Source organism: Globicephala melas, chromosome 19, assembly GCF_963455315.2.
Source record: "Globicephala melas chromosome 19, mGloMel1.2, whole genome shotgun sequence".
In the NCBI taxonomy this organism is placed as follows: Eukaryota; Metazoa; Chordata; class Mammalia; order Artiodactyla; family Delphinidae; genus Globicephala; species Globicephala melas.
In genome coordinates, this window is record NC_083332.1 from 48,420,973 (window position 1) to 48,443,326 (window position 22,354).

Here is a 22,354-nt window from a genome sequence, read left to right on the forward strand (position 1 = left end):
TTCAGTCAACACTGGGAGAACACGCTGAATTAAGGTAGGTCAGTAGGAGGTAAAAGGTAAACACGGTTTTAAGTTTCTTGTTGGTTCTTGCTTGCTTAAGTCTCCTTAACACGTCAGAGTGAGTGAGTGAGAAAATGGGAAATAGAGCCAGGAGTTCCTTGTTCCTTACAAGAAGAAGTTCCTTACAAGAACTTGTAAGTTCTTGGTGGTTCAGGAGCTTGACATTGTTGGATGATGCCTTACCTGGAGTCAGGACAGGATGTGATCTGAGGATTCTGCCTCCAGGCTTTCAAAAATCAGTGGAGACTGCTGCAGGTGATCCATGATGGCCCAGTCAAGGAGTTGCTGGGGATGAAATCTGGGGAGAATAAAAGGGTGTCTTCTGTTGTTCTGTATTCCTTGTATCACATTGATCACCAAGGTCTGTCTGTTCTACCCGTAAGTAACTGTCAACTTTGCTCCCTTTCCCTTTATGTCCATAGCCACTGTCTTTGCTCAGACTCTCAATTTTCCTTGCTTGAATCTCTGCCAACAGCCCCTCAACTATTCCCTCCACCTCCAATCCCACCCCTCCAGTCTTTGCTCCACCCTACAGCTAGAGTGATCTTTCGCTGTACAGATCTGATCCCTATCACCTTTCTGCTGGAAGTGCTGCAGTGGAGCTCAGTATAGGCAAGATGAAAACTTGGCATGCCATTAAGTATTTTTTTCAAGTGCTGTTGTTTCTGTACTCTCCATCATAATCTCCTTCATGCAGTAAATTCCAGAAATACTTGTTGGGTGTCTCTTACACTCCAGGCACTACTCTAGGCCCTGAGAACAGCAGGGAACAAAACAGGCAAAATTCTCTGTGTCTGTGGAGCTTGCATTCTGTTGGGTGGGGAACAAACACATAAATGTGTGGTATATCAGATTGTGGCAAGTGCTGTGGAGAAAAGTAAGGAAAGGAGAAATTGTGACCGGGGCTGGGGTTGTTCCAATTTTTAATTTATGTATTTATTTATTCATTTTTTAGTTGTGGCACACAGGATCTTCATTGTGGCATGCAGACTCTTAGTTGCGGCATGTGTGTGGGATCTAGTTCCCTGACTGCGGATGAAACCCAGGCCCCCTTCATTGGAAGCATGGAGTCTTAACCACTGGACCACCAGGGAACTCCGTTTTCCAATTTTTAATAGAAGGGTCAGGGAAAGTAACATTTTGGCGAGAACCTAAAGGAGGTGAGGAAAATACCTGAGGAAAGACCATTCTAGGCAAAAGGAACAGGCAAGTGCAGAGGTGCTAAGCCAGGAATCACAAGGAAAGCAGTGTGACTGATCAGAGTGAGTTAGCAAGGAGAGCATGAGAGAGGAGGTTGCAAGGAAGCAAAGGCAGGATGGGACAAACGGTGTAGGAATGCAGTAGACCTTATTAGTTGGAGTTTGACTCTGACGTAGGGTGAAATGGGAAGCTACTGGAGGCTATAAGTTTAGGAATGACATATTCTAAGGGATCATTTGGGATACAGTGAGGGGAATAACCCATAAGAGGGTCAAGGGCAGAAGCTGGGAGGTCAGCTAGGAGGCTAGGCAAGAGACCATTGTCTCGGATCAGGGTAGTAGCAGTGGAGGTAGTGGATTCTAAAATATCTATTAAAACATATATTTTAAAGGTAGAGTCAAATAATTCACTGATGGATCAGATGTGGCAATGAGGGTAAGAGAGGAGTCAAGGCTGACTCAAGTGTATGGTTGCCATTTTCAAAGATGGGAAGAATTAGACTTTGGTGTAGAAATCAAGAATTTGGTTTTGGATGTGTTAAGTTCAAGATGCCTATTGGACAACCAAGTGGGAATGTTGATCGGGCAGTTAGATATATGTATATGCATACATATATAGAATTCAAAGGAGAGGTCTGGGCTTGAAACGTGTATTTGAGAATCATCAACATAGAGAGCCACAGGGCTGGATAAAAGCACTCAGGAAGAGTGAGAAGTTGGAGAAGAGGACGAAAGAAACCAAGGAGTCCCCAGCAAGATAGGCGGAAAACAAAGTGCGTGTGGTGCCAAGAGAAGAAAGTGTTCCAGGGAGAAAGGAGTAATCAATTGTGTTTAAACCTTCAGAAAGATTAAGGATAGATATTGACCATTAGATATAGCAATTTGGATGTCATTCATAACCTTGACAAGAGGACATTCTGTGGAGTCATAAGCATGAAAATCTGATGGGAGGAAAGGTTTGGAGATGGGAAAATAGCCAATTCTCATTGTCTGAAGGGGAGGAGAAATGGGACCGTAGCTGGAAAGAGAAGTGAGATCAAGAGACAGTTGTTGTTGTTTTTGAAGATGAGAGAAATAATGGCTTCTTTATTTGCTGAGGGAAATGATCCAGGAGAGAGAGGAGAATGGTTGGAGTGATGGAATCAGGTGTACACAAGTGGAGGAGTTGGTCCAAGTTAGGAGCACATACCATTCATCATTATTGATAGGAGGGAAGGCAGAGTAGATGAGCATGGATGCGGGGAGGTGGGAACCTTGTGAACTTTCTCTTCTTATTTTTATTTTCTCAGTGAACTAGGAGACAAGGTTGTCATCTTAGGATGGGGAAGAAGTTATGAAAAGTTTGAAAAGAGGGGAAGGTATGGAATGGTCATCTGTGAGAATGCGTTAATGACTGTGCTAGGATAATGTAAGTAGAATTGATGAGTGACATTGAAGGCCTTTTTAAGGTGAGTGGTCATAAACTTAAAGAGAGAGCAGTTAGCAGAGGTATGTGAATTTTCCAGTCATGTTCAGCTGCCCACTTGTGCATGCATAGGTGGAAGGTTAGATTTTATTAAGGCTTGTGTTCTGTCAGAAAAGTACTGTGAAGCGAGAGAGAGGGGAAAGGGAACCAAGGTTATATTCGAAGGAGTGATTATAATAACAAACCACAGAATCTAAGTGAGATAAGAGGTGAAACAAGGACACAAAGGGAATAACTGAGCTACAATGGAGGACAAACTTTTTAGAGGAGAGGCAGTCAGGGATTTTAGAAATTAGTGTTTTGAAAGCATCATCTATAAGGATACTGAGGTTATGTGGGAGCAGGGTTGGAGACTGGTAGTGGCCACATGATGGCAATGAGGGTAGCATAGTCTGGTTAACATCAGAATCAAAGCTGGACACTTTTGGGAAGGAGGGAAGCAGAATGGTCTGGAAGCAGCAATAAGGACAAAGAGAAAAAAAAAAAAAGGACAAAGAGGATACCTATTCCACTGCAAGGTGTGGGGAAAAAACAGCCACCACTTGAGAGGGCTGCAGAGGAATCACTGTCCTCAGAGGAGACCCAGATCTCCTTTAGAGCAAGAAGGAAAAATTCAGAGATTTTGAGAAAAGAGGAATTTTGTGGATCCCAACAACCAGTTCCTGAGAGTTTCAGGAGATGAAGAGGGTAGGAAATGGGGTTAGAAAACAGAATGTACAGGACCATTGGGGATGAAATGCAAGGGATAATGAATGATCTAGAATCCTGGGGCTCCTTGTGTGACTAGCATAAACCAGGCTAAAGGGAATAATGATAACAGATAATGATGGTCTGAAGGCAGATAACGGTGGCCAAACTGTGAATACTGAGGAAAGGGAGGTATGAAGGACCTTCCAGGCGCGTCCAAGGTATGCCCATCTTTACTCTTCACAGTGATGAGGTCAGGGGAGGGGTGTTGTCTTGTCGAGGGCACCTGAAATTCTAGAAATTTAGAAATGTCATTCTGGAGATGAATAGTGTCACCATTTCTGCAAATGATGCAAAGCATCTGGAGTCAGCTTGACTGAACAAATGGGAGTTTTGATTGAAGGAAGAAAGGGGTGGAGTGTGGAACACTGAAGAACAAGGTAATTCTTCAGGGGATTTTACAGGAGTTTCTGGTGCTGACTCATATGACAAGAAGTCTGGGCATAGTCAGTTGGGGCTCTTAACAGTGGCTCAGTGATGTGTTAAGTGCCGTCTTTCTGCAGACCTTCAACCTGACACTTATTGCCTTATAGTCATAAGAAGTTTGCTGCACATGTAGAACTCAAATCTAAATTCCAAATGGGAAAGGGGGAAAAGGTTAACAGGCAAAGGGTATCTGCATCTATGAGGCAAAAATGTGGAAGTACTTACAATAGCTCATGTGGATTGCTCTGTTTAAAGCATCTTCTTTATTCCCTAGCTAGCTTCCATCTTCTCTTTCAAAATTCTACTCAAGTCAACATAACCTTCTTGGAGAAACCATTCCTCATCTCCCTAGGCTGAGTTAGGTGCCCCTGGTGTGTGTGTTCAGAGCCTGTGATAGATTGCAATGTCAACCCCCATTCTTCCATCTCTGTATCCATGCCCTGTGCCATATAACTCTGATTCTGGTCTCAGCCATGCAGCTTGCTTTAACCAGTGGGATATTTTAAAGCAAAAGCTTAAAACTCCTCAAGAGCATGCTCTTCCTCTTGTGTCTAAGCCAGTGCCATGAGAACATACCTGCTGGAGGATGAGAGACACATGAAACAGAGCTAGATCAACACGGTGAGGCCATCCTAGATCAGCCAGCAGCACCTAACCCCCAGACACTTCACTGAGCCCAACCCAAATCAGCAGAACTGCTGAGGCAACCGCCGAAATTAACAGTTACTGTTTCATCCACTAAAGTTACGTGGTTGGTTGCTACTTAGCATTATTATGGCACTGGATCATTGACACAGAGTCCCTTGGGTATAGCTCTGCTACAAGCCTTAGCCCTGTCTCCTGAACTAACGTTAGGGAGCTCCCTTAGGACAGGACACTTTTATCTGTGTACATCTGTCACCTAGCACAGTGCCTGGCACCTAGAAGGTGCACAGTGAAATCTTGTGAAAGGAATGCATGAATGAACCTTTGTTCAACCTTTACAAAGGGCCTTACTTCTTTGTGCACGACAGGTGCAAAATTCCCCATAGTTAAACAGTGTAATCAAATGGACACACCCACAGAAAACCTAGTTCAGCAAGATATGTGAAGCTACAGTATAAAGTAAACACTCATCACAGATTAAAGCTTTTTACTGCCTCAAGTACAAATGACTATCTCTTAAACATTGCGCAATCTATTTTATATTTTATTATGTTGTATAGATCCGTTTAAAGATAATCTAAATACTGTAAGAACACTTTAAAGGGTAGAGTGTAAATGGATATGACTCAGTCTACATATCTTTACTATTATCTTCAGTACACAATACCAAACCATTGTGAACTACTGATATTTCCTAAATCATGTCAAAAAATTTGCATGGCTTAAAAAAAAAAGTATTTGTGTTAATATAAAAAAAAGAGAAAGAGAGAACTTCCTCTAGGGGTCTGCAGAGGAAAATATCATTTCTAGTAGCCTAGTCAAGTATGGGGGTGGGGAGAAAGGCAAGAATATTATCCTTATGAAAGGTCAGCAACAGTCACATGGTATCGCATGTTTTGGGGACACTGAGCAAACTAGTTTTGCCTAGGAAGAGAGTTTCTACAGAGAAATAGTAAAAAAAAAAAAAAAAAATGTCTGGGAGTGGTAGGGCAGCATGGAGCCCAGTCGTGGAGATCCTTGAATATAAGGTTAGGGACATTTTAACATTATCTTTTACTCAGCAGGGGATAGTTAACTTTTGAGCAAGGGAGTGACATAATGAAGGGTTGGGTCAACCTTAGCTGCTAAATTCTAGCAGCATGGTGTGGGATGGTTTTTGCAGAAATATGGCTAATAGTCATATCAAATAATTTAATACAAAAATAATATTATGCTCCCATTTATCTTTTTTATTAATTAATTTATTTATTTTTGGCTGCGTTGGGTCTTCGTTGCTGCACGTGGGCTTTCTCTAGTTGCTGTGAGCGGGGGCTACTCTTCCTTGCAGTGCACGGGCTTCTCATTGCGGTGGCTTCTCTTGTTGTGGAGCACGGGCTCTAGGCGCGTGGGCTTCAGTAGTTGTGGCTCGCGGGCTGTAGAGCGCAGGCTCAGTAGTTGTGGTGCATGGGTTTAGTTGCTTCGAGGCATGTGGGATCCTCCTGGACCAGGAATTGAACCTGTATCCCCCGCATTAGCAGGCGGATTCCTAACCACTGTGCCACCAGGGAAGTCCCCCATTTATTTTTAAATCACATCTCTTATTAAAGTCTAGATTTCTGCTGGATGCCAGTGACCAAGGAATTATTTTGAGATGAAAAGGTTTGCTATTCTCTCCCTGACAGTCATTTAGCCTGTTGTCCATTGGGGGTCCATGAATTGTTTCTTCCCCGCTCCGGCTATTGGGTTGTCTTATTTTCTTCTATTTTGCTTTCCATACACTCCCCTGGCCTCTGCTGGTCTAATTCTGTGAAAAACTAATTATAGCCAGGGGTAGAGGTCAGATGTAAGAATGAACGAGACTCCATGTAACCAAAACCAGAATCAACATCGGAATAAACTATTCTAAGTGCTTTTCTTAAGAGCACATCTCACCTGAGTTGTGGTAGCATTTACCTTTCAGGTGTGAGGATGTCATTTTGTCCTCAAAAAGTGTTTCATAATCCACTAATTATATTTGTTAGGTGGGTGTCACTGTTTTTCATGCAAGTGGAATTTAGTTAGGAAGGATAAATACCTTATCTAAAATCTTGTGTCATGTTTTCTCTAGAATGTTTTCTCCATTTTGCTCCCATTCCACCTGACACACTCCTTTTAAGCCTTCTAAACTCTGTTCAGACATGCCTTGTCTGTGCAACGTTTCCTTACCCTGCTGCTCAGTTCAGTCTCCTCCCTCCCTGCCCCACTGCAATGGTCTCTGGGTTGTACAGACCTCTGCAGTTATGCACTTTGCTCTACATGTCTGTCTCCCCTGTGAGATTACAGGGGTGATGAGGGGGTTGTGGAATCCAAAGCGAGAGAATCTAAAGGCAAAGTGGAAACTTCTGAACTTGGCCAACAGTCTGAGCAAAAGATAAAGGGGCAACACCTAAAACCATCCCCAGCTAGATTCATTTCCTTCCTGCTTTAAAATGTTTGGGAAGGGAGTTTTCACAGCCCCCCAGTAGCCGTCAGGGCAATGGTGTTCACCTCAGGGGCTCCCAGGCCAACTCCCTGTGCTGTTTGCTGAGCACATCTCGCTTCTCACGCCACCTCATCCCCTCCTGGGCGCTCCTCACAGCACGGCTGCTTTTTCTGCTTCACTGCGTTTCCAGCGTGGATGCTTACGCCTCACTTCACTTTGCCCCGTTTTTTCACATTTCTGTCGCCCGGGAACTTTGTTTCCTCCTTCCGAGGAGATCTACCTTCACCACCACATCCTCCTCTACTCAGCGCCTCGCCTCCCTCCCACGGGCTCTTGCGGGCCTCCCTAGAGAGCCCGGGGAGTGAGCTAACTCCTCTGGGCCCCCGGGGCATGTTTTCTATTGTGCGGTGAATGTTCCTCCTGACTTTTCAAATCTGTAATCAGACAGGCATGAAGTGTAATCAACTGGTGGTGAGGACTGAATGAAAGTGAGCACAGTTTATTTAAGGGGCAAGGAGGAAGTCTACACTGGCAGGCCTGCTCTTCCAGCTTCTTCAGACTCCCTATGGACAAAACCACTGGTCAGCCGGCTTAGGGTTGAAACTGGCAGGTGGACCTTGGGGAAGCTGAGTCCTGAAGCTTCACACACAACCTGTCCTCAGGATGCCGAAAGAACCCAGTACAGGTCTGCTGCTCCCCACCTTGAATTCCTCAGATCTGTAACAAAGCGGGGGGCCCAGGTGGCCCCACTACTCCAGCTCTAGGGTCTCCTTCCAATAGGTGATGAGAAGGGATGAAGTGGGGAAAAGAAATATTCCAACCTCTCTCTCCTCCCACCCTCTGGTTTCTAATAGGTGCCTCCTGTTGGTTGAATCCTACTGGAAACCAGAAGGCAAAGAAGCCCATTGATGCAGTCCTCAGGGACCAGCCCCCCAGGGACCAGAGCAGGGCTGAGAAGGGCAGAGAATGGATCTGTTGGGAAGAAGGAACATACAGAAAATAACCAAGCACAGTCAGGCTGAGTGGGGCAAGCACAGGGTTGGAGCCTGCTTTTCTTTAAAACTTAGGTATTGGGCTTCCCTGGTGGCGCAGTGGTTGAGAGTCCGCCTGCCGATGCAGGGGACACGGGTTCGTGCCCCGGTCCAGTAAGATCCCACATGCCACGGAGCGGCTGGGCCCGTGAGCCATGGCCACTAAGCCTGTGCGTCCGGAGCCTGTGCCCCGCAACGGGAGAGGCCACAACAGTGAGAGGCCCGCGTACAGCAAAAAAACAAACAAACAAAAAAACCGTAGGTATTGTGTCATCCTGAATTTTTTGCAATAATTTTGATTTTTAAAAAATTAGAATATTACTGATTTTTTTTAGCGCTTTCCCCTCCCCTGAAATTTTGCACCTGAGGCAAAATTTACCTCACCTTAATCCTGGTCCTGAAGTGGTGTTCTGTGGATTAGGGAGATTATGAGTGGGTCTTATTTTGTCATTTTTGCTCACCTGTATGTTCCAGTTTTTTTTTTTTCAAGTGATCCTATATTTGTTATAAAAACAGTTAAATGCAAGATATCTTCTTTGAAAGTAGGGATCCTTCGTTTGTACAACGTGGAGCAGACTTAGCAGAAAAATCAAATGTTTTTTGGATGAGTAAATAAAAGAATGTGTATGTCAACTCTATTCCCAAATCCTACCTCTTCTCAAAATTCTAACTCAAATGGTACTTCCTCATAAAACATTTCCTTATATCCCAAATCACATTGGCCTACAAGGCCTACACAATGTGTCCATGGCCCACCCCGATCTCTCCATATCCCCCCTTACCTCCTGCCACCCTTCCTCTCCACCATATTGGCCCCCTACTGCGTGTCGCTCCTGAAACACAGGAAGCAATTCATTAATATTTGTTGAGAATGAGTGTGACCGCTCTCTCTTCTATCATTCTTGTCATAATCTTTTGTTCTCACAGTTATGCATTTATTTTATCTCCCCTACTCTTAAGTGACTCAGGCTATTTTCCTCACTTTGATATGATCCTTGGTGCCTGGCACAATGCTTGGCATGTTGTCATAACAAATATTAACAACAGTAGTAGAAGAGTCATCATTTGAGTGATTACTAGAGGCCAAACACTATATTAAACATTTATCAGTGTCACCTCACTTCTGTTGTTTTTTGTTTGTTTTTTGTTTTTGCGGTACGCGGGCCTCTCACTGTTGTAGCCTCTCCCGTTGCGGAGCACAGGCTCCGGACGCGCAGGCTCTGCGGCCGTGGCTCACGGGCCCAGCCGCTCTGCGGCATGTGGGTCTTCCCGGACCGGCTCACGAACCCGTGTCCCCTGCATCGGCAGGTGGACTCTCAACTACTGCGCCACCAGGGAAGCCCCTCACTTCTGTATTTTAACTGACTGTGAGGACTCACATTTATAGGAATCCACGCAAGTCTGTTATTAGTCCAACTTCACAGCTAAGGAAGCTGAGGTCTAGAGAGGTCAAGTAACTTGCTGAAGGTCACATTGCTAATAAGTGGCATTATAGGAAAGTATAATCCTAAATTACATCAGATCAGTAGTTCTCAAACCGTGGTCCAGGAACTACTGAGATTCCCAAGACATTTCAGGGGAGTCTGTACATTCCAAACCACTCTTGTATGTATACAGTGTTTTTCCTGAGGCTCCACTCCATGTGATATCAAACACCTTGAACACAGAAGCAGAGAGAATCCAGCTGTCTCCAGTTAAGTCAGGCACTAAAGAGATTTTCAACAATAATGCTGATCTTTTCACTTATTTTTTTTCTGTTTTGGAAAATATAGTTATTTTTCATAGAAAGTCTTATACATGTAATGTGTTTATTATTGTTATTTTAAAATATATTAATAAATATTTTTAAAAATTCATCAGTGTTCCTTTTTAATATAGTAAATATAGATAGACATAGCCTACATAAACAGAAACTTTTGGGGTCCTCAGTATCTTTAAGAGTATTATGCGGCCCTGAGACCAAAGTCCTTGAGAATAGATGTGTTAGATAATTTCTAAGTTTCTTCTCAGCTCTAAAATGTAGGGGTTCTCTATCCATGAAGCAGTTTTGGAGGGTAGGGGCTCAAGATCATTAATCAGTCTGAGAAAAGAGGGGCAGTCTTGGGGCCTGACTCCATGCCTAGGTTCTACATTGACTGGTCTTGGTTACCTGGATTTATTCTGATCTTAACTGCTCTGTGGACTTCTGAAAACTCCTGTTCCTGCCTTGGGTTCACACATAACTCGTAGTTATAATTCAGCACTCCCAGACTCATTATTTCATTCCCTTGTCCCTCATCCTCTTCTTTGCTTCTGTGCCTTTTTTATCTCGACCCTGCTTCCAACTTTCTATACTTAGTCTTCCGTAACAAAGGTTTTACAATACCCAAACACTTCCTGGACTATAGATTAGCCTCAAATGGTTTCTCTTATGTTGCCCCAGGCATATACAGGATTACAACAGATTTCATGTTTTAAATTCTTTCTCATTGATAACCTCTGGTGAAAGGAACAGGGTGGAGGAGGAACAGGGTGGAAGGGAAGTCTCTTTTGTAGTACCTTTTATATCTGTATAAATGAAAACTTTGCTTCAAAGGAAGCAAAGAGAAAAACAAACAAAAACCCCAAAACTCTCCTGAAGTGTAATTCTTTCTTTCTTTTTTCTCTTTAAAAAAATAATAAATTTATTTATTTATTTTAGGCTGCGTTGGGTCTATCGTTGCTGTGCATGGGCTTTCTCTAGTTGCGGCGAGCGGGGGTGGGGTGGGATGGGGGGTGGCTACTCTTCATTGCAGTGCACGGGCTTCTCATTGCGGTGGCTTCTCTTGTTGCGGAGCACGGGCTCTAGGCGCACGGGCTTCAATAGTTGTGGTTCACGGGCTCTAGAGCGCAGGCTCAGTAGTTGTGGTGCACGGGCTCAGTAGTTGTGGCGCACGGGCTTAGTTGCTCCGTAGCATGTGGAATCTTCCCGGACCAGGGCTCAAACCCATGTCCCCTGCATTGGCAGGAAGATTCTTAACCACTGTGCCACCAGGGAAGCCCTCTAAGATTTTTGACAAAAATGTATTTAAAATGTGGGATGAGATAAAATTATTTTTATTGGAAAAATATTGAATCGGCTGTGATGCATTGGAATTCATATTTTGATTTTCCCAATATCTTCTGAGTTTATCAGATTAAACAAGGTATCTCTTAAGTGAAAGAGTAACAGATATAATTCATTGTAATTACATAATACTCAACATTAATAATTATGTAATATAATTCTTGAAATTTCAAAAAGTATACTAGTTTACAGAAATTAAGAAAGTGAATGACTCCAATAAGAAGGCAACAAATTAATTTGCAAGTTTCCAATGATTTATTTTTGTCAAAAATGAAAAAGGAAAATAAAAAACAAAAAAATAAAAATAATGAAAGAGGAACTTATAATGAAATGATGGATCTAAGAAATGATCATTAATGATTGCTAAAACCATTAGATGAAAAGCTAATGTGGACCTTGATAATGAGTGGGTACATTGAACCCACAGATTAATACTATCAGAAAAAAGAGATACTCGGACGTTATGTACCTCCAATGAAACAGGAAGCACACACACACCACCTATGAAGGATTCTTTTTTTTTTTAAGTTTTATTTAGCAGCTAAAGATGACATTTTCAAAGTATATGGTTTTTGGGGGCTTTCTTGGCTGTGCTGGCTCTTTGTTGCTGCATGCGGGCTTTCTCTAGTTGTGGCGAGAGGGGGCTGCTCTTCGTTGCTGTGTGTGGGTGTCTCATTGCAGTGCCTTCTCTCTTGTTGAGGAGCACGGGCTCTAGGCACGTGGGCTTCAGTAGTTGTGGCTCGTGAGCTCAGTAGTTGTGGTGCACAGGCTTAGTTGCCCCATGACATGTGGGATCTTCCCAGACCAGAGATCAAAGCTCTGTCCCCTGCATTGGCAGGCGGATCTTAACCACTGGTTCACCTATGGAAGATTCTTGCCAAAGTATCAACTCTGAATCTGACCAGGCCTAAATATCAATTTTTAGGAAATACAGAGGCCAGGGAGAAGTAATCAGCAAAATCCAGAATGTGGAAAACCCTACAAGAAAAATGACCCAGTTTTTCAACAAACCAATTACAAGAGGAAAGAAAAACAGGAGGAAGAATCTATCACTAAGAGACAAGAGAAATATTAGCCAAAAGCAATTTGTGGGCATTGTTAGGACCTTGAATTGAAAAACCAACACTAAAATCCAAACCAAAACAAAACAAAAAGCATGTATGAGACAACCAGGGGAGATTTGAATGTTGCCTGAATACTGGATGACTTACATTTTTTAGGTGTACTGGTTTGTTTTAAAAAGAGTCCTTATATTTTAGAGCTATATATAGAGGTATTTACAGAAGAAGTGGCCTGATACTTGGCATTTGCTTCAAAATAATCCAGCAGTGGTGAAGGGTGGGGGATGGAGAGCAGATAGTGGGGGCGGATAGAGATCAAACAGGATTGGCCATAGGTTGGTAAAGCTGTTGAAAGCTTGATGGTGGTCACGTAGAGATTCATTTCATTCCTCTTCTAAATTTGTATAGACTTGAACTCTTCAATAACAAAAATTAAAACATAAATGAATAAATGAATCTAAAAAATAAACTCACTGAAGAAATACCTAATCTAGCTGTCAGCAGATAGATCACTGACAGTAATCTTTTGATGATTGACCATTGGGTGGGTTTTGGCATATACCGTCAAAGGATTGATTGACTGCCATTGCTATAACAAAACTCTCTATTCCCATCTACTTGTTTATGTGAACAGTACTTGAATGTGTAGACGCAAAATCAAGAAATAGAGGTTTATGCTGAACTTTTTCATTTTGGCAAGAGGTAATATTTATCCATGAATTCAAGAATAAACAGAAAAAAAAAAGCCCCATCCATGCTATTAAGAGATCTGTATTTTCAGCAAATTTCTTTATGTTTAATAACTGTTTGTATTATTTATCAAAATTTGTAATACTTACATTATTTTGAGCAAATGTATACTAATACCAATTATAACAACCCAATCCAGAAGAAATTTTTAATATTTGGGACCTTTGGTATCAGGAAACTAAAACAAAAACAAAAACCATAAAAAATTACACAAGGATAAAAATATGTGGGGAAATGTAATGGCAATATCATTTTAAGGAGAAAAAGGAGCGATGTAAAATAGTGATAGCTCTTTTTTCCTATGTGTATGAGCCATACATTCTGGTTTCTTTGTATATCTCATAAGTGGTTTTTGGTTGTTGAAAACTGCACATTTTAAATAAGATAATGTGGTAACTCTGGAAAAATAGATACAATATCTGATAGTTAAAGAAGAGTTTATTCATGTATTTTTACAAATAGGTGATGGGGTATCAATTAGAGCATTAGGATTGTATGGATATATTTAAAAGAATGATGTTAACAGTTTTATTTTAAATTGTCATTATTTATAATATACTGGAGAGCTGCCCTCTTAGCGCAGCCAGCAGCACATCGGGCTTATATAATATACCGGAAGTTACATCCTTTGCAACTCTTTAAACTTCAGAAATGTTAAATATTAGCTAAAAACGAGTAGGGGGACTACTTAGGTCTTTTTTTCTTTTATTGATTTTTTTATTGAGTAAAATTCACAAAACATAAAATTAACCATTAACCATGTTAAACTGTATAATTCAGTAGCAGTTAGTACATTTACAGTGTTGCACAACCATCACCTGTATTTCCAAGACATTTTCATCACCTCAAAAGGAAACTCTAGGGTACTTCCCTGGTGGCGCAGTGGTTAAGAATCTGCCTGCTAAGTCAGGGGATACAGGTTTGAGCCGTGGTCCAGCAAGACCCCACGTGCCATGGAGCAACTAAGCCTGTGTGCCACAACTACTGAGCCTGCGCTCTAGAGCCCGTGCTCTGCAACAAGAGAAGCCATGGCAATCACCACAACGAAGAGTAGCCCCTGCTCGCCACAACTAGGGAAAACCCCGCGCACAGCAACAAAGACCCAACGGAGCCAAAAATAAATAAATAAAATAACTTTTTTAAAAAAGAAAAAAAAAGGAAACTCTACACCCATTAAGCAATCACTCCTCCTGGCAACCACTAATCTGTTTTCTGTTTCTATGGATTTACTACTCTGGACGTTTAAGGAAACTCTACACCCATTAAGCAATCACTCCTCCTGGCAACCACTAATCTGTTTTCTGTTTCTATGGATTTACTACTCTGGACGTTTCATATAAATGGAATCATACAGTATGTAACCTTGTCTAGCTTCGTTCACTTAACATGTTTTTGCTGTTTATCCAAGTTGTATCATGTATCAGTATTTCAGTCCCTTTTATGGTTGAATAGTATTCCACTGAATGGATATATCACATTGTGCTTATTCACTCATCAGCTGATGGACATTTGGGTTGTTTCTACCTTTTGGCTATTATGAATAGTGCTGCTATTATGAACATAGGTGTACAAGTATTTGTTTGAATACCTATTTTCAATCCTTTTGGTTCTATACCTAGGAGTGACGTTGCTGATAATTTGGTTTAACTTTTTGAGGAACTACCAAACTTCTCCACAGCCACTGCAACATTTTACATTTCCACCAGCAATGTATGAAGGTTCCAATTTCTCCACATCTTTGACAACTCTTGTTATTTTCCATTTTAAAAAAGTCATGAGCTTTCCAACGCTGGCCGGGCAGGATGGCTCCCGCAATGAAGGGCGGCAAGAAGAAGAAGGTCCGGTCTGCCATCAACGAGGTAGTGACCAGAGAATACACCATCAACATTCACAAGCGCATCGTGGAGTGGGTTTCAAGAAGCGTGCCCCTCGGGCACTCAGAGAAATCTGGAAATTTGCCATGAAGGAGATGGGAACTCCAGATGTACTCATTGACACCAGGCTCAACAAAGCTGTCTGGGCCAAAGGAATAAGGAATGTCCCATACTGTATCCGTGTGCAGTTGTCCAGAAAACATAATGGGAGATTCACCAAACAAGCTCTATACATTAGTTACCTATGTACCTGTCACCACTTTCAAAAATCTACAGACAGTTAGTGTGGATGAGAACTAACTGCTGATTGTTCAATAAAGTTATAGAACTGCCAAAAGAAAAAAGAAAAAAAAAAGTTATGGTTAACTTAGTGGATGTGAAGTGGTATCTCAATGTGATTTTCATTTTCATTTTCCTAACGAGTAAGAATGTTGAGCATCTTTTAATATGCTTGTTAACTGCAACTACCTAGTATTCACAAAATTACCTTAGGAGGTGTACAAACAAAAAATGTATGGCTCATGACTCTAGGCCTAAACTGCTGTGTTTCTTTTCTTTTCTTTTTTTAACATCTTTATTGGAGTATAATTGCTTTACAATGGTGTGTTAGTTTCTGCTTTATAACAAAGTTTATCAGTTATACATATACATATGTTCCCATATCTCCTCCCTCTTGTGTCTGCCTCCCTCCCACCCTTCCTATCCCACCCCTCTAGGTGGTCGCAAGGCACTGAGCTGATCTCCCTGTGCTATGTGGCCGCTTCCCACTAGCTAGCTATTTCACATTTGGTAGTGTATATATTTCACTGTTACTCTCTCACTTCGTCCCACCTTACCGTTCCCCCTCCCCATATCCTCACGTCCATTCTCTACGTCTGTGTTTTTATTCCTGTCCTGCCCCTAGGTTCATCAGAACCTTTTTTTTTTTTTTTTTTAGATTCCATATATATGTGTTCCATATGGTGTTTGTTTTTCTCTTTCTGACTTACTTCACTCTGTATGATAGACTCCAGGTCTATCCACCTCACTACAAATAACTCAATTTCCTTTCTTTTTATTAGCCCTCTTCTATTTTGAAGACATCATTATAAATGCTAAACTTCCAAGCCTATATGATGGAATTTGAACGCCAGTTAGCTAGCCCCTTGGACATAGTGAGCTTTTTCCATGCTAATTTGTTAGTTTGACATGACAGCCAGAAGAGACCTTCAGCTGTGCCGAATTGTGGTTCTCACAGACTGAGTGGGAATGCTAAGGGAAAGACATTTTTGTGTGAGGCTGGAGGAGAGTGAGGAAATGAGGAGGGATCTGCACAATGTTGTGCCTAGGCAGGGATCTGTGAAAGCAACAGGAGAGTCTCAGGACCCCATGTCTATCCTAGGACAGCAGGGAGCTGTACAATTGGCGATATCCCCTGTATAGATCAATAGTTCTTTGAGGACAAGAACAGCATCTTAGTCTATATCTTTACATGTTCCCTAACCCAGAACCTGGCTCATAGTAGGTACACACAGTATGTTTGCTGAATGGGAAAGTGCACTGGCGACACTCTGACCCATGATGACTGTCTCCTTGGTGGGAATTAGGAGGTAGACATCCTGGTTGTTGCTCCGGATTCTCTCTCCTTCCTGTCCATCTCAGTCTGACATCCTCTAACAGCTCTTCATTACCCCCACCACTGTGTTCCTAAGATCCCCAGCTTCAACATAAAGTATCCCCTATATCCTTGATCATTATTTCTAGAGCATTCCCTCTACTTCCATTATATTTCTGTTACCTTCGACCTACACATAGGCATGGCCATGCTTGTGACCTTAGAATCACATCCAACACTTTGTAGTAAAGAAGAATTCGAGAGACTGTTGAATTTTTTGTCGATAGACCCTTACCACAGATGTCTGTAGGTTTATTGGGTGTTATTCCCTTTATTCCTTGCCTCTAAAGAAGGCCCTTCCAAGCTCCTGTGCAGACGGTATAAAGCCGGGTTGATAGAGTTTGAGAGCCAGGTGGGAGAATAGATCTCGGGGGATGGGGGAGGAGGAGTTGAGGCATTGTGATATTTCTCTGTACAGTTTGCAGACTTTCATTCATCTCCTTGTTCTAAATCCACTGCTTCAATCTGGCCCTCTGTATTTTTTTTTTCCCCCAGAGAATAAACCTCCTGTGTTACAGGGTTTGGGGGCAGAAATCTCTGGGCTGTATACATGGGGATGGGATCTATAGGTCCAGTTGTCCCTATACCTCTTCCCTCTTTCCTCTTCCCCGTGTTTTGTGTCTGCTGTGCAAAGTGTCTGACGCCTGATTCCTGAGCCTCTCTGCTGGGTGAATCAGTTTGCTTTGTGGTATTATCCACGTGTCCTAGCCACCCTCCTCCCCTCTCTTGTCACATGCAAGGCTTCTGGTTTTCTCTGGTTACCACTTCTTTCTCTCTTTCCATCTGCTCACACTGTGTTGACATCTCTCATCAGTTTTCATCTCCTTTCTCATTCTCTTGTCCTTGTAAATCCTTATCCTTGTTGTACTTTTAGTGTCATGTTTTAGGATTCCAGGAATTCTTGTGTTCAGTCTACCCTTATTTAATAAGCAACTACTCTTTAAGGTCATCAGTTCCACACAATGTAATACTCTGTAGTTGTTAGATGGAATAACATAGCTACATGTCTGAACCTGTGGAGTGGACAATATAGAGAGTTAAATGAAAAAGAAAGTTGCAGGGAATTCCCTGCCGATCCAGTGGTTAAGACTGAGCTTTCACTGCTGTAGCCCGGGTTCAGTCCCTCGTTGGGGAACTAAGATCCCGCAAGCTGCATGGCATGGCCAAAAAAAGAAAAAGCAAGTTGCAGTTGGTATGTATAATATAATACCATTTGTGTTTAAAAATTGTTTATATTAAGACTCCGTGCTTCCAATGCAGGGGGCCCAGTTTCGATCCCTGATCAGGGAAGTAGATCCCACGTGCATGCCGCAACTAAGGAGCCTGCCTGCCACAACTAAGACCCGATGCAACCAAATAAATAAATATTTTTTTTAAAATTGTTTATATTATATATATACACATGCAAATATCATATATATAATATAAAATATAGTCTCCTTAGTATTATCTGAGACAGTATAAGTATCAGAATAGGGACTTCCCTGGTGGTCCAGCGGTTAAGACTTTGCCTTCCAATGCAGGGAGTGCAGGTTTGATCCCTGGTCAGGGAGCTAAGATCCCACATGCTTCCCGGCCAAAAAACCAAAACATAGAACAGAAGCAATATTGTAACAAATTCAATAAAGACGTTAAAAATGGTCCACATAAAAAAAAAACTAAAAAAAATAGAATATATAGAGCTATTTTCATTTGGCAAAAATATTTAAAACGGTTTAGCTTAAAAGTCTAGGCAATCTGGTGAATGTAAAAATTTACTTTGGGGGCTACGGAGCCAGGAAGCACCATTCGTGTTGTGTTCTATGTGAACAGTACCCCTGAAGTTGTGCAACTGCAGTGGCCCTTCCTGGAGTTCCCCCCCAAAGAAGCTGTCACCTCCCAGAGCAGCGGCAATGATTAGCCAGCTTGCTTCCCCCATGTGTGACTCCTAGTGGCCAATTTCCCAGGACGTGACTGTTTGTAGTTAATGATCCTTCTGATGTGTACCAGCGAGGCCAACTCCTAAGTAGGTGAATAATAAGCAGCAAAACTTATATTTGTGGAGATGTCCATTCTAGCATGTTGTGGGGTCCTCCTTACGAAAGCAACCAACTCTTCCTTCTTCCAAGCACCTTCAACCTCCAACCCAACTCACGATCCAATGAGAAGATGTGGAAATTTTCCAGTTGAAACTCAGTGGCACAGGGTTGAAAGCAATTTAGCCACATATGCAAATGTTCTCTAGCAACAGGTTTCTAGCTTTTTTCCCTCAAACTTAGCTGCATAATGGAATCACCTGGGAAGGTTTTAACTCCCATGCCAATGGGAAAAGACTGAAAAAGAATAGATACATGTTTATGTAAACTGAATCACTTTGCTGTACACCTGAAACTAACACAACATTGTTAATCAACTGTGCTCCAATATAAAATAAAATTTTTTTAATTGAAAAAAAAACTCCCACACGCAGGGTGAACACATATCTAGAGAGTCAAATCTTTAATGAGGTTTCTCAGCATTGGCCATATTGACATTTGGGACCAGACATTCTTTACTATGGAGGCCTTTCTCTTTCTCTGCATTGTGGGATGTTTAGTACCATCCCTCGGCTCTACCCACTAGATACCAGTGACACCCTCTCCCGGTTGTAACAACCAAAAGACATTGCTAAGTGTTTCCTGGTGGAAGGAGCAAATCACCCAATTGAAAGTCACTGCTTTGGGGGCAAGACCCAGGCATCACAGTTTAAAAAAATCTTCCCAGGTGATTCCAATGTGCATTCCAGTTTAAGAGCTGTGATCTGATGGAATTTACTTTGGGAAACATATCCTGGTGGAGAGTCCCAGGAGTTTTGGAGTGAGTTTTTATAAACTGTGATTTAATATTGATTCAGTAAAAATGAGTATATTCTGAGCCAGATGAGCAGTTCCATTCATCCTATCTAGTAAACATCTGTTTCTTTCTATTAAGGGGACTTTAGAAAACAAAGAGGCTGTGAACATCATGAGAGGTTAGCAAAGCCAGCTGAGCATGTAACTTAACAAGGAATCTTTACAGTGAGCTAATGAAAGGGACCTGAGGTAATGGAAGGTCTAAACAACACTCGAGGGCCATTGGGGGGTACCTTATTGGTGCCAAGATAGTATCTACCATTGAATGGAGGTCCCCTGTGGGCCAGGGTCTTGTGCTAGGGGATCTATTTACATGTCATCAAATAAGACATCTAAGTTAATACTAACTGTAGTAATAATAATAATGAATGGGGCTGGCTGAAGGAGTAGGTATGTCAATACTTTTGAAACATGTTTTAAACCTAACTGGTGTACATAAGCGTTTACACATTTCAAGCATGCTCCTCAGTCCCATTGTGGCAGGAACTGTAAGTTGGTTCACAAAACACCCTTTCCATTTTCTTTCTATTGTGGAAGCCAAAAAGCTAAAAACTTGCCTTCCAAATTCCTCTGCTGTTGGGAGTAGCCATGTGGCATAATTCTGGCCATTAAGAATGCAAGCCGGAAAAAAAAGAATGCAAGCCAGAACTTCCCTGCTGGTCCAGTGGTTAAGAATCCGCCTTCCAATGCAGGGTACGTGGGTTCAATCCCTGGTCAGGGAACTAAGATCCCACATGCCGAGGGGCAACTGAGTCTGCATGCTACAACCAGAGAGCCCACATGCTGTAACTACAGAGCTCACGTGCTCTGGAGCCTGCACGCCACAACTAGAGAGAGAAAACCTGCACACCACAACTAGAGAGAAGCCCACGTGCTGCAATGAAAGATCCCCTGTACCGCAACTTAGACCCAATGCAGCCAAAGTTAGAAATAAATAAATAAATACTTTTTTAAAAAGAATGCAAGCCTACGAGGACAGGAATTTTTGTCTGTTTCGTTCTCTGCTGGTCAAAATTCACCACGTTGTACACCCTAAAAATGTCCAATTTGGGTGGGAGGATAGGACAGATGTTTAAGGCTACAAATTTGCAACAAGTAGTAAATAAGTCCTAGAGTAGTCCCAGTGTAGTGAATATAGACAACAGTATTATAATCATCAACCTTGCTAAAAGACTAGAACTTAATTGTTCCAGCCACTAAAAGAAAGAATAATTACGTAATGTGGAAGAGGTGCAAATAATCACTACAATGGCAATCATATGATACTATATAAATGTATCAAATTAGCATGTTGTACACCTTAAGTTTACACAATGTTATGTCAAATATATTTCAATTAAAAAATTTAAATATCCAGTCTATTGTACATCACTTTTACTTCAACAGTGTGAAAAATAAAAGAGCAATTGTTAAGAAAATTAAAAGGCAAGTTAGAAATTGGAAAAAAACAAAAACAAATTTCTTGGTCCTGCAGGAAGCCAAGGTGAGAATCCTGAGGCGAAAGGAGACACCAAGACTCTGAATTTCAGGTCAATTGCAAGGCTGATATTTACCCAGCTAACACTAGATGTCACCATTGTGCTGTGGAAAATGTAGCTGACATTCAGATGTTCTATTTAATATTCAGGACCGAGGGAAGCCTTCAAGTGTTTGAAATTGTTCATTTCTCTCCTCTCCTGATCCCAGTATATGATTACTGTGGCCTTATTAAAACTCCCTGAACCTTGATTTTCTCATGCGTATGATTCATTCCGCATCCCTTGAGCTGGGTAGTGCTTGAGGTTGTCCAAGCTCCAAGGAAGACACCAGGGAGGGCGCCGGCCTCAAAGCTCCTGGTGGAGGGTCTCCCCGTGCAGCGGTTCCCACCTCTGGGTCTCTGCCTCGGACCTGCGCTATCTTCCCCCACCCCAACCCCGCTGTCGGAGGCCACACAGCTGCAAGCTCCACTACTGCAGCCTGAGCTGGAAAGAGAGCAGCCTGGGGATGGTGAGCTCGAGGGAAGTGTGTGCAGATGGCACTGCCCTGCATGAGAGGGAAAGAGGCAAGGAGGCCGTGCAGAGTTTTAGAATGAGGAAACCTCCTGGCCCTGAGAGACAGAACAGCCCCCTGGGTTCTGTCACTGAAAGCTGAGGCTTTAACCAAGACTGTGGAAGTGTCCAGTTGTTTTGGAGCGTCCAAACCCAGCAGTTTGGTACACCACATGTAGCACAGAAGTTATCGTTCCCCAAAGTCTTTAATGATTCCTGGGCTTTGGCAAGAAATATCAGGAAAGCACATATGGTACACGGAATAGAGGAAAATGATTAGTGAGACCTCACTAACATTTTAATTTGTTGCATTAGTAATTCAGAAATTTCTGTTTAGGATAGTGTACTTCATGAGTATATGGGGTCTTGTCCTCAGTGAAAAGAACAAGGGCTCTCCAGGTAATTAGAAACAGAAGCTCTCTGGTTTGTGAGGGATGTCTAGGTAAAGGCAATCTCCTTATTCACAGGCTTATTTACCCTTGGATTTATGGAAAGTAGCCCAATTATCTAGGCAGAGTATGTTTCATACATTTCCTGTATTGATGCATTTAAGAATGTTTTAACCAACTTACATTTATTGTGATAAATTTTGGTCTGACATCTGTCATCTTGAATGCTTTTAATTTTTAATGATTACTTGTGTCCTATTTTGTCCCTTTTGCTTTCTTTGCTCTTTTATCAATTTCTGTTAAAGATTTTTTTGATGTGGACCATTTTTAAAATCTTTATGGAATTTGTTACAATATTGCTTCTGTTTTATGTTTTTTGGTTTTTTTGGCCTCAAGGCATGTGGGATTTTAGCTCCCTGACCAGGGATTGAACCTGCACCCCCTGAATTGGAAAGTGAAGTTTTAACCACTGGACTGCCAGGGGAGTCCCTCTCTTTTCTCAATTTTTTAAAAGGTATTTCTCCTGGTTTTATTCTACTAGTGGAACTATTGAAATTTTTTTTAAAGTTCTTTAAGATACTTCAAGTGTAGAAAAATTAAGAGAATAACAAACACCCATGTACCTCCCCTC

General features: G+C 42.0%; 1 protein-coding gene and 1 pseudogene across 3 annotated transcripts in view; both read left to right on the plus strand.

Annotated features, from left to right (window-relative positions):
* The window catches only part of ZNF19 (zinc finger protein 19), a 132,964-nt gene that overhangs the window by 44,345 nt on the left and 66,265 nt on the right, over window positions 1–22,354 (plus strand). The window lies entirely within an intron of this gene.
* Window positions 14,712–15,083, plus strand: LOC132593980 (large ribosomal subunit protein eL31-like; annotated as a pseudogene).